The following is a 13,908-nucleotide window of genomic DNA, read 5'->3' as shown; positions in this document are numbered from 1 at the left end:
CCACCCCTCAGATTTCAGCTCTATAAAGGCAGGTTCTAGTCTGTCTTATTCCTCAGTCTGTCCCCAGCACCTGACACTCCGCTCAGTGATGATGTGTTGACTGGATCCATTATCTTACTGCTTCTTAGAGCAATGATGTGAGGTTGAGCAGCCCAGTATCCTAACCACTGTTTGGTGGATGAGGAAATTGCCAGTCCCTTTACTCTGACGAGGTAAGGAGGTAAACAGAGTAGCCTCGGAGAGGACCCAGGCTTTCTGCCGGGTCACCGCCCAGCAGGAAAGGTTGATCATGAGCTATCTGCCCTCTGGGTATTCAGATTCTCATCCGAAACCAAGCTTTGCATTGCTAATAAACATCCTTCAGTTACATTGTGTTTGCTGACGTTCCGGAAGATGACAGGTGACCATGTAGTAGAGGCATGTGTCCTCCGAGGAGTGTCTGGGGGACAGGGCTCTCAACCTTGCCTCGGACGACTCACCAGACTTCTCTGGACGCTAATCTCCTTTGCAGAACACTAGGAAGACCAGATGACATGATTCCCAAGATCCCACCCTGCTCTGAGATTCTTTTCTTCCACCTCTGCTGGTTCCATTTCTCTGGGTTCTAGAAGAGGAGGAAACAGTGCAGAAAAGTATCACAGGGCAGCAGAGACAAAGACCCCGAGAGTGCCAGGAACCCAGGCGCAGTCGTGGGTTTGTGGACATGCCCTGTGGGTAGATGTTTGAAGTAATGGTTCTGAACCCAGGCCAGACATTAAAATTACCCAGGACTTTTAAAAAATCCAAATGCCCAGGCTCCACCAGGACTAATCACACCAGAATTTGGTTGAGCGGAGGGCGGGGGGCAGGCACAGACATCAGTGTTTTTTAAACCTCCCCAGGTAAGTCCATCGTTTAGCCAAGGTTGAGAACTGCTGGTCTAGGGTTTTATTGTCCCCTATGGTAGCCACTGGCCACAAGTATTTATTGAAAATTTAAAATGTGGCTGGTGTAACTGAGGAACTAAATTTTTAATTCCTTTTTATTTTAATTAATTTAAATGTAAATAGCCACCTGGGACTGATGGCCGCCATGTTGGACATCTCAGATAATAGAACATGTATATTGTCACAGAAAGTTCTACCAGACAGCTCAGTCTAGGGCAACTCTTGATGCCTGTAATTGCCTAGTAAACTGACCCTGAAAGAAGTTGGTCATTGCCCCTGTCTGTTACCTTGACTAAGGCCTGCTCTCCTGTCTTGGGCCTGCAATGTATTTTTCACCTACCTTTTGAGCCAGAGCTTGTACAGCAGCAAGAGTGGTGGGACTGAAAGGAATTTAAAATATTTGCAAAAGTCTAAGCCCCCAACTGAAGTCATCTGGCGTTCACTCTGGCCATTTATCCGGTTGCATCTTTGAAGACCCAGCCCTGGAAGGGGAACTTTCTGAATGATTAGTTAAGCAGTGGGAAGCAGGCCTTCCAGAAAGAGCTTTTGGAAAAGCAGATTGCCAGAAGAGGGGTTTGGAGTTTTGGAGGTGTTTGGGTTTTTGAGCTGGGCTCAGCTCGGCATCTCGGCAAGCTCTACCAGTTTGGGGTTAGAGCTGGAGAAACAGAAGCCAACGCTGAATCACTTTCTGCTTATCGCTTGCAGACTGTCAGATTTTTTTTTTTTCTTTTTTTGGAGGGAAAGCACCTTACAACAAATAATAATACTATTTTGAATTTCAGAGCTTTCCCTTTTTCAAAGCACTTTACCACCTCTGACTTATTTTGTCCTCACAACAAGGCTGTCCCATAAGTAGGGAAGGGATTTTTAGGGCTTGTCACACACTCCCAAGAGCTTAATATTATGGAAAGAATTTACAATTCAAGGTGAAGACTCTGAGGTGTTGTTTTGTCATTTCTGGCCACACTCAAGTAGCTGTAGCACGACTAGAATCAAATGTACCCCGATTTTGCGCTCCTACAGTGAGTTGTGGTTTGAAAGGAAACGTAGGACTTCACATGGGTTCTGTCTTGTTTCATCCCAGCTTTCCAACTCATGTGAGTTGATTCTTTGAAACCATTTTTTTCTCAGAGGTTTGTGTGATTTGTAAATTTGATAAATATGCTTTCAGTGTCTCCCTCCAAGTTATCCTTTAATTCACTGATTTTTATATTGAAGTACAGTTGATTTACTATGTTGTGTTAATTTCTGCTGTACAACAAAGTGATTCATATATATATATATATATATATATATATACACATTCTTTTTTCATGTTCTTTTTCCATTATGGTTTATCACAGGTTATTGACTATAGTTCCCTCTGCTATACAGTAGGACCTTCCTGTTTACCCATTCTGTCAAGTTATTTTTTAAATGGTGACAGGACTGGGCCTTGTGGCCCTCCATGGAAACATTTCTTCTTCCCTCCAATGGTTATAACTGGTGCAAAACTAGCTACAGAACGACACCATCCCCTTGGAATCTGTAACCTTCTCTATGTGTAGAGCTGCAGAGAACCATTTCAAACCATACTTGCCACAGGGGAGAGAATACTGAATGGTCTGTCCAACTAAGACCTCCCAGGCGGCCAGCCTGGCCGTCTCCAGCAGCTGAAGTGGGATTCAAGGTAGCAGGATTGACGCCATGCCGTGAGTGGACCTCTTTGGGATGTCTGTCCTGCCAACTGTGAATTCTTCTGGTCACACCATCCTCTGGCCCATCTTTTGTATCTTATGTGCATAGGATCCGATGAGAGGTTTTCAGATGCTTTACTGAAAGCAAGACACACTTTCTGGGGCATTCCCCTAATCGACTGTTCTGGTGAAGCTCGTCAAAACAGGAAATGAGGTTAGCATGGAATGACTTTCTCTTAGAGAACTCGTGTTGCCTGTGTAGAGACCACCACTTTCTTCCCAAACGCCTGTGAGCTTTGCCTCACACCTCTTCTGGTCTTGCCCGGAAATCGGAGTGAGTCTGTAGTTTTTAGAACCCATTCTTTTAGAAAGTGGTGGTGATATTTGCTCGTCCCCAGTCTTCCAGAGCCTCTCCTTTTCATTCCAGTATCTCTAAGATGTTTGCAAGTCGCTCTGAAGTTAGATCTGCAGGTATTTCAATCCCAGCACAAACATGGTTGAGCTAAGTGTTCCATGTACTTGTCCAGATGGACGTGGTCACACACGGGCTCCCCACCTGGGCTTCAGGTGTCTTCCTCCTCATGCTGGTGGGCCCACGTGCTCCCTTTTCATCAGAGGTGCCAGTAAGAGAAAATGAAGCCGGTAGAGATGAAAGCTTCGTGGGGAGAAGCCATGTTCCTCCCCTGCTCCCCACGTGACCATCTGGCTCAGAAATGCACAGTGATTGAACCAGCGGGGCCCGGCTTCACTCCTGTGAATCCCCACATTGGGTTCTGACTCCGTCATCAAAAGCCATGAGGGTTTCATAGTTTTAGGCGAGCTGCAGCATGCTTATGGAGGCTGAGGCTTTCTGAAAAATGGCCCTACTTGAAATTTCTAGATTTAAGTATCTTTTTGTTAAGACTGAAGTACTTTTGAGTCACATTTGCTTTGATTCAGTGGCAGGGAGTCTGCCTGGGGAAAGTCTAGCCTTGACTCACAGGCGCCTGGGGAGCACTGATGTCTCCAGATGGGAGACTTGGATTCCCTTGTGAAGGTCTGCCTGTGCATGATGCTCTCACGTCTGTAATCCCGGGTCTGTCTCTCCTTTCCCATGAGTTATCTGGATCTCAAAAGCCATCTGAGTCCCCATGGCTGGGAATGGGGCACAGCCACTCCACACCACGACCTTCAGCTGGGAGTCCCTGCCTCGCTCTTCCCAGGTCTCCAGGTACTGCGTTTTCAGTGATGACTGGCTAAGTAGATGGATTAATAAAGGTGCACCTTGGGAATCATCCCAGCCCTCTGGTGATTCACAACATTATTTCCAGTCCTCATAACCGGCCGCAGAGGTGGGATTATTATCCTTTTGTTTCAGCTAAGAAAACCGAGTTTCCCTTTGTCTCAAATCACAAAACTAGGAATGTGATGGTTCATCTTGATTGAAATCCAGAGCAGTCTGGCCTCACTCATCCCTCTCACGCTGCCTCTCTGTATTACATTTTATAAATATGTACAACAAGCAAATGCCATTTTTCCTTATGAAGGACTCTGAATGGTAAGTGCCAGTTGGAAGGAAGATACTAGAGCACCATGGAAAATGGGGCGATTGGAAATCAAATGACCCGTGCGAGGTCCTGGTCCCCTTCTTGCTGCAGCAACCCTGCAGGAGGGTGGCAGCCCACGAGCATCTTCTGGGGTAACTCAGTGACCATGTTGGTCCTGCCTCTTGCCAGCCTTGGGTGAGGATCCTCAGTCACAAAAGGGTCAGGATGTGGACACACCTGTTCTCCGAAAAGTGCCTAATTCTCAAAGTGTGGTGGGAGGGTGGGTGAAAAAGGCAGAGGCCCCACCCTGGCCCCTTGGCACCAGTATCTGCTTTTCAACAAGATCCCAGGGGACCGGAGAGCACAGCTGCTTGCTCTGCTCTCTGGGCCCCTTGAGGTCAGAGCTCTGTGGTCACACCTTTCACCTCCAAAGCCCAACATATGCCTGCCTGACGTAGGTGCTGAAGAAAGGCTGGTAAAGTGAATTTGGTGTTTATTCTTCTGAGGAGCTGGTGGGGTGGGCGAGGTGGGGAAATCAGTTAGACAGAGGCTCCTGGGGCCCCAGGCAGGCCTCCAGCCCTCAGCTAACGGCGGGGCCATTCAAGAATCAATGAGATGGAGAAGGGGGTCAGGATAAGGAACCGTGAAACGAGTTCCACCCATGGAAGTGGTCCTCGCTGCCATTTGAGAAGGAAAAGCAAAAGATGAGGGAAATCTGTCATCCAAAACTACTAGTGTCCTGTCTCCAGCTCTTAACAGTTCTGATTCCGTTATTTTTTTCATCTTTGGAACCTCTAGAGGCAGCACAACACAACAGTCCCTGTAGGGGAGGAAACCATTTACTGTGTTTGCCCAGGACGATCCCATCCACGCCCGTTAGACATCAATTAGTGCCTGTTAATTCCTTTCCGCTCTGCCTTTCACTCTCAAACGCGTCCTGGTTTGGACAATAAAATAGTGGGAGCTCTATCTTTAGGTCACCTTATATCTGCTTTTTAATTTTCCCAAGAAGTTGCTTTATAAACACTAATTCTTGCACACAACTGTCACCTCTTCCAGAAGGAAAGGGTTTTGGCGGCTTACGTACGGTTCTGATAGGGCTGCCCTAGAATCAGCAGAGTCAAAAACGGGGGAGTGAGAATGAGTGCGTGCATGTACAGCCATGTGTGTGTGTGTGTGTGTGTGTGTGCACGTGTGGTGTGTGTGTCTGTGGTGCGAGTGTGTGCTTGTGTGTGTGGCGTGTGTGATGTGGTGTGGTGCGTGGGTAGACGTGAGCTGGGTGCCCGTGGCACGTGCGTGTGGTGTGGGTGTGTAATGTGGGTGTGGTGCGTGGATGGCCGGGTGTGGGCACCGCTGTGTGTGCTGTGTGTGGTGTGTATGTGTGCGCGTGCATAAGCCTGGACGTGGGGATGGCACGTGTGTGGCGTGGGTACAGATGTCTGTGGCTCAGTGTGTGCGCTCAGTGTGTGTGTGTGTGTGTGGCCTGTGTGCTTTGTGCATGGCTGAGCGTGGGTGTCTGTGGTGCGTGAGCGCCCGTGTTCCTGCGTGTGTGGCGCGTGTCTGCGCAGGGCGCACAGGCGGAGGGGGCGTGGAGGCCTGGGGGAGGGGTGATGTGTTTGTGCCTTTCTCTGTGGTCTGTGTGTGCATGTGTGTGTTGCGGTGTGTGTGTGTGTGTGTGTGTGTGTGTCCACGGTATGTGCGGGTGGCGGGTGGGTGTGTCTGTGTGTGGAGATGGGTAGGTAGGGGGTGATTTTGAGCCCTCGGGGGTCGTTGGCAGTCTCCCTTCAGACCCACCTGACACCACGGAAAGGGAGGCTTCTTCCCACCGCCACCCCCGCCCCGGCACTTTGGGGAAGCCACTCTGAGAGGTGACGTGGACGGAAGGGTTGGGGACACCTTCCAGGCCTGGTGAGCCCAGGCCCTGAGCCACCTGCACCCGGAGCCCTCGAGGGTGGGCCCGGGCCATGTTGTTCATACCCAGCTCTTGACTGGCACACAGTAGGGCCTCAAGAAGGATGTGTGCAGGATCAGTCCAGAAGCCCCTTCCCTCTGCCCTGCTCACTGACTTGGGGCACTCAAGGAGCGCTCCTTACTCCGCGTCTCATGCCCAGTGTCCGTGCGTGAGGAGAGACGAGCTCCTCGCTTCAGCTCGGTGCCCCCAGCTGGCACCCTGGTACTGCGTCCGCCTGGACAGACTGCAGAGGCCGCCAAGCCCAGCCAGGCGGAGCCCTTCTCCTGGTCAAGGCCACGTTTCCACAGTGATCAGCACAGCGGCTAGATGCTGACCACGGGCGAGGATGGCTGGCCTGGCCCATGGCCGGCATGTTCCCCTGCCCAGCCCTCACCTGCTGTCCCCTCCGGAAGAGCATTGCTCATGTTAGCTGAGGGCCACCTGACTTTCCCTGACCTGTCTCTTCCTGAGGCAAGAATGACCCCGGAAAGTACTTCTGAAGGCATGGTCAGTGCTGGGGGCCCTTCCTCTAGAGTTGGAGAAAGGGAGATGCCATAAATTCCAGAACTTGATCCGTCGGGCCCCAGGTCTGGTCTGCGGGGTCTCTGGTCTGCATGTTTGATCTCTCGGAATCTCGGTTTCCAAAGTCATCAGCTAGGGAGAATAATGCTTCCCACGCCGACCTAGGAGGGTATTTGCAACGATGTATGAAAGCACTTAGCCGAACGCCAGGCGCAGAGTACAGAGTCAATAAATGGTGACCATCATCCTATTATTTGAACGCATAAAAATTGAGGTTTAAAAAATAATAAATGTATCAGGAAGTGGTAGAAATATATCATCAGCGAAAATACTCAGATGGGGTCCTAATGACCTAAGCTGTAAAATCATAGCAAAAGGAAGAAAAGGTCTAGAAAGCAAGGGAAGCAGAGACAGCAGTCTCAGGAAAAAAAAAAAAAGAAATAGGGTTAGAGAGAGAGTGAGCCAGAGCAGTGCAGGGCCAGTCAGACAGAGCACGGTTTCCTCTGCCGTGACAGTGTGACAAGGGCCCGATCCTGAATCTGCAGAGCCAGACATGGTAGAGGGACATTGATTTGCTTTAATGTAAATATTTTGATGTCTTTCTTTTTCCTGAACTTTTAACCTTGCTGGTAAACAGGGTTCATACAGTAAATGAATTGCTTTTCTGAGAACTGCCTTTTGAGGAAATAGGAAGAAAAAAAGGATTTTTATTAGCTAATTGTCAGTCTCGTGCATGATTAAGAGCTTCATTATTCTGCTTCTTAACTCTGCCTTCAGGAGACGCTTGGCCACCAAAAATTGATGAAAAACACTTTAAAATGTGTAAACACACCAATTCAAAAAATAGCAAACCTCACACAATAAAGGGAGAAAAGTCATTCTGTAGAAGGTTTCTGAGACAAGAAAAACCACCAATCCAAACTCCAGTTTGTTGTTTATAATTAGAAACTCCCCGAACTTCATTTCCCTGGAGATTCGGGCCCTGGCTCACCATCTTGGTCCATTTCCAGCCCTTGTAACTTCTGAGATGTTAATGGAAGTCAAGAGGGCATCTGAAGTCCTGGCAGCAAAGGCTGAGCCTTAAGATACACATGTAATAGCCTTTCTTTCTGCAGGCAGGTGGCTCACAGCCATCACTGTTTACTAACACTGTCCCCGTGGGTGGATTGTGCAAGAGTATTTTGTGATAAAGGAGAACCAGGACAGGGAACTAACCAGAACACGGAAGATCTAGGTTGTAGCATGAGCTTTTCACTTGAAACTGTCATTTAACCTCTACCCTGTAATTTTCTTAACTGTTAAGTGAAGATAGGACCTTTGGGCTGTGAAGCCTCAGGGAGATGTGGTCAAAACACCAGATCTGTAACTTGCTTTGAAATAGTTGGAGGAAAAGAGAAACCCTCTCCATATCAAGTTGTGATGGAGTCGCATCAGCCTCGTAGTGGATGATGGCAAGTCCTTGAATGTTCCTAAGACCCGACAGCAACCCCAGCCTCCGAAAACTCTTCCTCTCCTGACTTTTATACCTACAACTGTTGTGTCTCTTTAGGTGAAGGTTGGCAGAGCCTACCTTTCAAGTCATGCCCCCATTGGAAGGGAAGCCGAGGACACTGACAATGTTTCAAGTCTCCTAAGATATAGGGCAGGGTTGATAGGACTTCTAAGAGAGTTTCTTGCTGCGCTCTTAGAAGAAGGAGGAAGAAGCAGAGGAGAAGGGGGCAGAGAAGATGAAACAAAGGGCCAAAACTTTAAATATTTATTTATTTATTTATGTATTTATGTGTTTGTTTATTTTTATTGCTGTCTAGTTGATGTACAATATTATATGAATTTCAGGTGTACCCATAGTGATTCACAGTTTTTAAAGGTTATATTCCATTTATAGTTATTGTAAAAATACTGGCTATATTCCCTGCGCTGTACAATATATCCTTGTAGCTTATTTATTTTATACATAGTAGTTTGTACCTCTTAATCCCCTACCCCTATCTTACCACTTTCCCCTTCCCTCTCCCCACTGGCAACCACTAGTTTTGTTCTCTATATCTGTGAGTCTGTTTCTTTTTTGTTATAGTCACCAGTTCGTTGTATTTTTTAGATTCCATAAATAAGTGATATCATACAGTATTTGTCTTTCTCTGTCTGACTTATTTCACTAAGCATAATACCCTCTAGGTCCATACATGTTATTGTAAATGGCAGAATTTCATTCCTTTTTGTGGCTGAGTAGTATTCCATTGTGTGTATATATATATATATATATATATATATATATATATATATATATATATATACCACTTCTTTATCCATTCATCTCTTGATGGACACTTAGGTTGTTTCCATATCTTGGCTATTGAAAATAGTGCTGCTATGAATGTTGGGGTCCATGTGCCTTTCTGAATTATCGTTTTTGGCTTTGTCAGACATATACCTAGGAGTGGAATTGCTGGGTCATATGGCAGTTCTATTTTTAGTTTTTTAAGAAACCTCCATGCTGTTTTCTGCAGTGGCTGCACCAATTTATGTTCCCACCAATTTTAAAGATGTGATTTAAGCAAACCACAAAATGTATTAAGAGAGGCAGCTCGTGGGAAGTCAATTCCTAAGGCTCTGGGTTCCCATCATTCTCCCCTCCTTTCTTTCAGAATAAATTAAAGAATGGGCTAAAACCCAGGTTGTGTGTATGATATTTTTATCTGATGGATTACCTCATACTCCTAATCAGAGCTTATGTGTTGTAAAGCACCCCCTTCCTGTTCTCCAGGCACCTCACTTCTGTAAATGTTATGAACATACACACATATGAGTCTACTCTGCAGGAAAGCCTAAGGAGGTCTTTGGTCCCCCGCAATTCATCTGAAGGTTTAGTTCTGGAAGGCCTGAGCTTGCATTACCAGCAAACTGTTCCACACACTGCAATAGCTCTGTAAATCACCACTCTCCCAAATCAAACAAGGGGAGACGTCAGTAAATACTAGAGAATGGAAACTTCTCCTTCATTTTCTGACCTTTCTAGTTGACAAGGGTATCAGTCAGTGCAACGTTTGTTGGGACTGGTAAGTCTGAATATTCATTTGTAAGGCTTTACTTGTAAATAAAATATTTTTCAGAAATTCAGTTGCCTGCCGTTCATACTTTTTTTCCTCTTGATTCATGTCAAACGATTTTTCTTTAAAAAATTTTATTTATTAAATTAGAGTTGATTTACTATAGTTGATATTGTGCTGATTGCAGATGCACAGCTTCAGATTCTTTTGCATCACAGGTTATTACAAGATACTGAATATAAGTCCATGTGCTATACAGTAAGTCCTTGTTTATGTATTTTATACATACTGGAGTGTATTAATCTATTAATCTATCTATTAATCCCATACTCCTAATTTATTCCTCCCCCTCCCCTTTCCCCTTGGGTAACCATAAGTTTGTTTTCTATGTCTGTGAATCTGTGTTGGCTTTGTAAATCTGTTGATTTGCATTGTTTCCACTTCAAACTATTGAAATTGGAAAAATTGTGTGCTGTTTTAGGATGCACTTGTAATCTTGAAAAAGTCATTTAGTTGTCGTGGTGCTTTCTGTCCCTGCTCTGGTTGGTTGGTTGATTCTAGTATTTACAGGGCTCTTCCTCCCTGGGTTCCTAGTAATGACCAGGCAGCTGGCTGTCCAGCCAGATGATGAAATAGGAGTTTTTAAGGCAAAGACTGCATGGGTAGTATTACTAAATATAGCTCCTGTGTATGTGCACGTGTGTGTTTCTATCTCGAAAGTGCTTTGCAAAGTTACATAAATACTTGTATGGAAGCTGTGGTGTGCCCCGAGAAAAGTATATTTGAAAGTATTCCTTCCACTGGTAAATAAATCTTCCCCAACAATTCATCCTTACCACTGCTAGTCACGTTTGAATCTCCTTCGGCTCTCCTCTCCTGAACCCTTGTTAGGAAAAGGGCTCCCCGAGTGTGGCAAATACTCCTTGTTTCTTATATTGAGTTCAAACAGGAAAATTCTAGTGTTTACTGGAAAAAAAAAAAAAGAAAAAAGTAGTGCCTACTTTATATCTGTTGCACCACACTGGCTTAAATGACAAAACAAACAAACACAAGCACTGGAAAGCTGGGCCTCTCTTAAAGCAAAGGTTGTGAAATTACAGGGTTCAAATTAGGCAAAACTTTCAAATCCTCTAAGAGTAACATGTTGGGGTGTCATTTAGACCCCCCCCTCCCAGTGCCTGTAAAAATAGATTTTTAGCTTGATTTATGCCAGTGTTTGTAACTTCAGCATGAAATACAATCTCCTCTGATTCCTCCTTAAATTCAAGGAGAAATACATCTTTCCATCAAATTGAGACACGAAAATAATGTTTATTGAAAACCTTTGAGCATATTTGTTCTAAAAAAGCACCTCCATACACTCATCCATGGCCCATTCCTCCCCATTTTAAGATGGAGAAATGAAGACTCAGAGTGGGCAAACGACTTGCCCCAAATGACCCAGTTAGGAAGCGGCAAAGCTGGTACTCGGAGTGGGTTTATTTAACCAAACTGTTTAAAATGTGAACTTAGTTTGTGAAACAACCTTATGTGGTTGGTATTATTGTCCCCAGTTTATCATCACCCATCACCAGGCCCAAGGCAAAGTCATACAACTAAAGACCAGCAGGACCAGAGCAGGGGAGGTGAACGCTCCTGAGCGCTTTAGGGTTTGCGCATTTCCTCCGGTCCAAGTGCAGGATGGACGCGAGTACGGAACCTACTTCCAGGAAGGGGCTCCCCTCTGAGGGTCGATGCCTTTCCCTCACTCTGTAGGTCCAGAAGGCTTGTCCTGTCTAGACTGACACAGAAACATGCGGCTCTCCTTTTTTCTGTGTCTCATCACAGAAAGGAGGTACGAACACTTGGGAAACGGGAGACCTCTCTTTTCTGGAGTCACCAGCAATCAGCTCCAAGAACCTGAAAACAAACCCTCGGCAGGGAGCGTGGAGGCCTCTGTCGGGGATTCTCCGAGTCTCTAGCGCGGTAGCACAGCGGCCAGATGCTCCTGATTCAACATCGGGCCTGTGTGGGTGGCACCCAATAGGGCATCTCGGGCAAAGCAATGCGGTCCTTCAGCCCCACGGTAAACCCTCGTCCCGTTGACAGCTGCTTCCAATCACTTCTTCAACTGAGCGCTGAACAGTTGGTGAAGGTCAGATACGGGATCTGTTCTTCTCGCCCATGAAGACATTTTAAAAAAGGCTCTGCACACTCACCCCCAAGTCAGGGCCTTGACCACTGTGGACTGACAATGCACTGTGAAGAGAGGGAGGGAAAATCCTTTCCCTGAAAGTCTCCATCCATCGTTGAGTAAACATCATAAATCTATGGCAGAAACTCCAGTTAGCTCCTGCTACAATTTCAGCTTCCAGGCTTAATGCCCTAAACGTGAATAACGTCGTAGCCCAGCACAGGTCTGATTAAGGAGGCGACTTTGCCAACCTCAGGGTCAGAGAGGGGCTCCCCGCTCCCTTCCTTTATTCCCTGTGGCTTAGTAACCACTTCAGCAAATTTCCCCATTAAATATACAAGGCAACTGAGTGCAATAAAATCTAAAGGATGCGGCGGGTGAACACCAGTGTCTCTCCGGGCAGACCTTGCTGGGTGATAGAGAGCAGCTCTGATCTCCGTTTGCCCTCCGGAATCCTAAATGTCCCCCATCACGAATGCCAGCATAAAAGTGGCTCACACCGTGCTTCTGCCCACTGGTCATCTTCAGTCTGTGGGTTACACTTCCAGGACCATCTGCTTCCCAGGCGGTCATGTGGTCTACACATGGAGTAGCTGGACATTCCCTAGGTACGTGTGACGTGATTGATGCCCACACACGGCATCTGAGAACGGGGCTGAGGGTCACACTCAGGAGGTGACTCGCATTGTTAGCACCTAACATCCCATCAGGAAAGAACGGGGCTTTTTGTCTTGCCCAGATGGTGCCAGCGCCTCAAATATGATTATGGGTCCCTTGAATAATTCCTGGATGGAAGCCATATTTGTTGAGCTCTTAATGCATGTTGGGCACACTTAATAAGAAATGCTGAGTCTTCTGTGAGGTGGCAGAGGGTCTCTGCACATGTGACCTTCTTCACTGTCCATAACAATCCTGTCCAGGTGATGAATTATCTCCATGTTTTTCACCTGAGAGCAAGCTGAGGCTTATTATGGGGTGACAGTAATGGAGCTGGAATTTGAGCCCCACTCTAAGACTCCAAATTCAACATTCTTAAGCAATAAAACTTTCCTCCCTCCCCGTCCCTGTTTCTATTCTCATCCTCCTAACACACACACACACCCTTGGGTGGGCCAGTAATACCAACAACTTACCACAGCACAACTGCATTGGTCCAAATTATAGGGATTTAGAGTCTAAATTTTCCATGATATTGAGGCTTTATAGAGTCAATATTTCAGGTAAGTTTGTATTTATCTATTTATTTATTTATGGCTGTGTTGGGTCTTCGTTGCTGCACGCGGGCTTTCTCTAGTTGCGGAGAGCGGGGGCTACTTTTCATTGTGGTGTGTGGGCTTCTCATTGTCGTGGCTTCTCTTGTTGCGGAGCACGGGCTCTAGTGGCACGGGCTTCAGTAGTTGTGGCACGTGGGCTCAGTAGTTGTGGCTTGTGGGCTCTAGAGTGCAGGCTCAGTAGTTGTGGCACACGGGCTTAGTTGCTCTGAGGCATGTGGGAATTTTCCGGACCAGGGCTCGAACCCGTGTCCCCTGCATTGGCAGGCAGATTCTTAACCACTGTGCCACCAGGGAAGCCCTTCAGGTAAGTTTTGATTTTCTCTTAAACGGGTTCAGTAAAATTTTTCTCTAAAGGGCCAAATAGTAAAGGTTTTAGGCTTTGTAAGTCTCTGTCATGACGATTGAACTCTACCATTGTAGCACAAAAACAGTAAGAGGCAATATGGAAAGGAATGGGAGTGGCTGTGTTTCAATAAAACTTTATTTACCAAGACAGGCAGTGGGCCAGATTTGGAAAAGAATGGGAGTGGCTGTGTTTCAATAAAACTTTATTTACCAAGACAGGCAGTGGGCCAGATTTGGAAAAGAATGGGAGTGGCTGTGTTTCAATAAAACTTTATTTACCAAGACAGGCAGTGGGCCAGATTTGGCCCAGGGGCCACAGTTTGAGACCCTACAGTTTGAAACTCAAGCCATCATTAAAACACCCTAGGGTTTTAGACACTGGGTCTGTCTAACCTATCAGAAGCAAGGCTGGGAGCCAGGGCCCTTGCAATAAGGGGGAAGAAGTTGACAACTGTTTAAGAAGCACTG

Source organism: Balaenoptera musculus, chromosome 13 (genome assembly GCF_009873245.2).
Source record: "Balaenoptera musculus isolate JJ_BM4_2016_0621 chromosome 13, mBalMus1.pri.v3, whole genome shotgun sequence".
Taxonomy (NCBI): domain Eukaryota; kingdom Metazoa; phylum Chordata; class Mammalia; order Artiodactyla; family Balaenopteridae; genus Balaenoptera; species Balaenoptera musculus.
Note: the sequence above shows the minus strand (reverse complement) of the source record.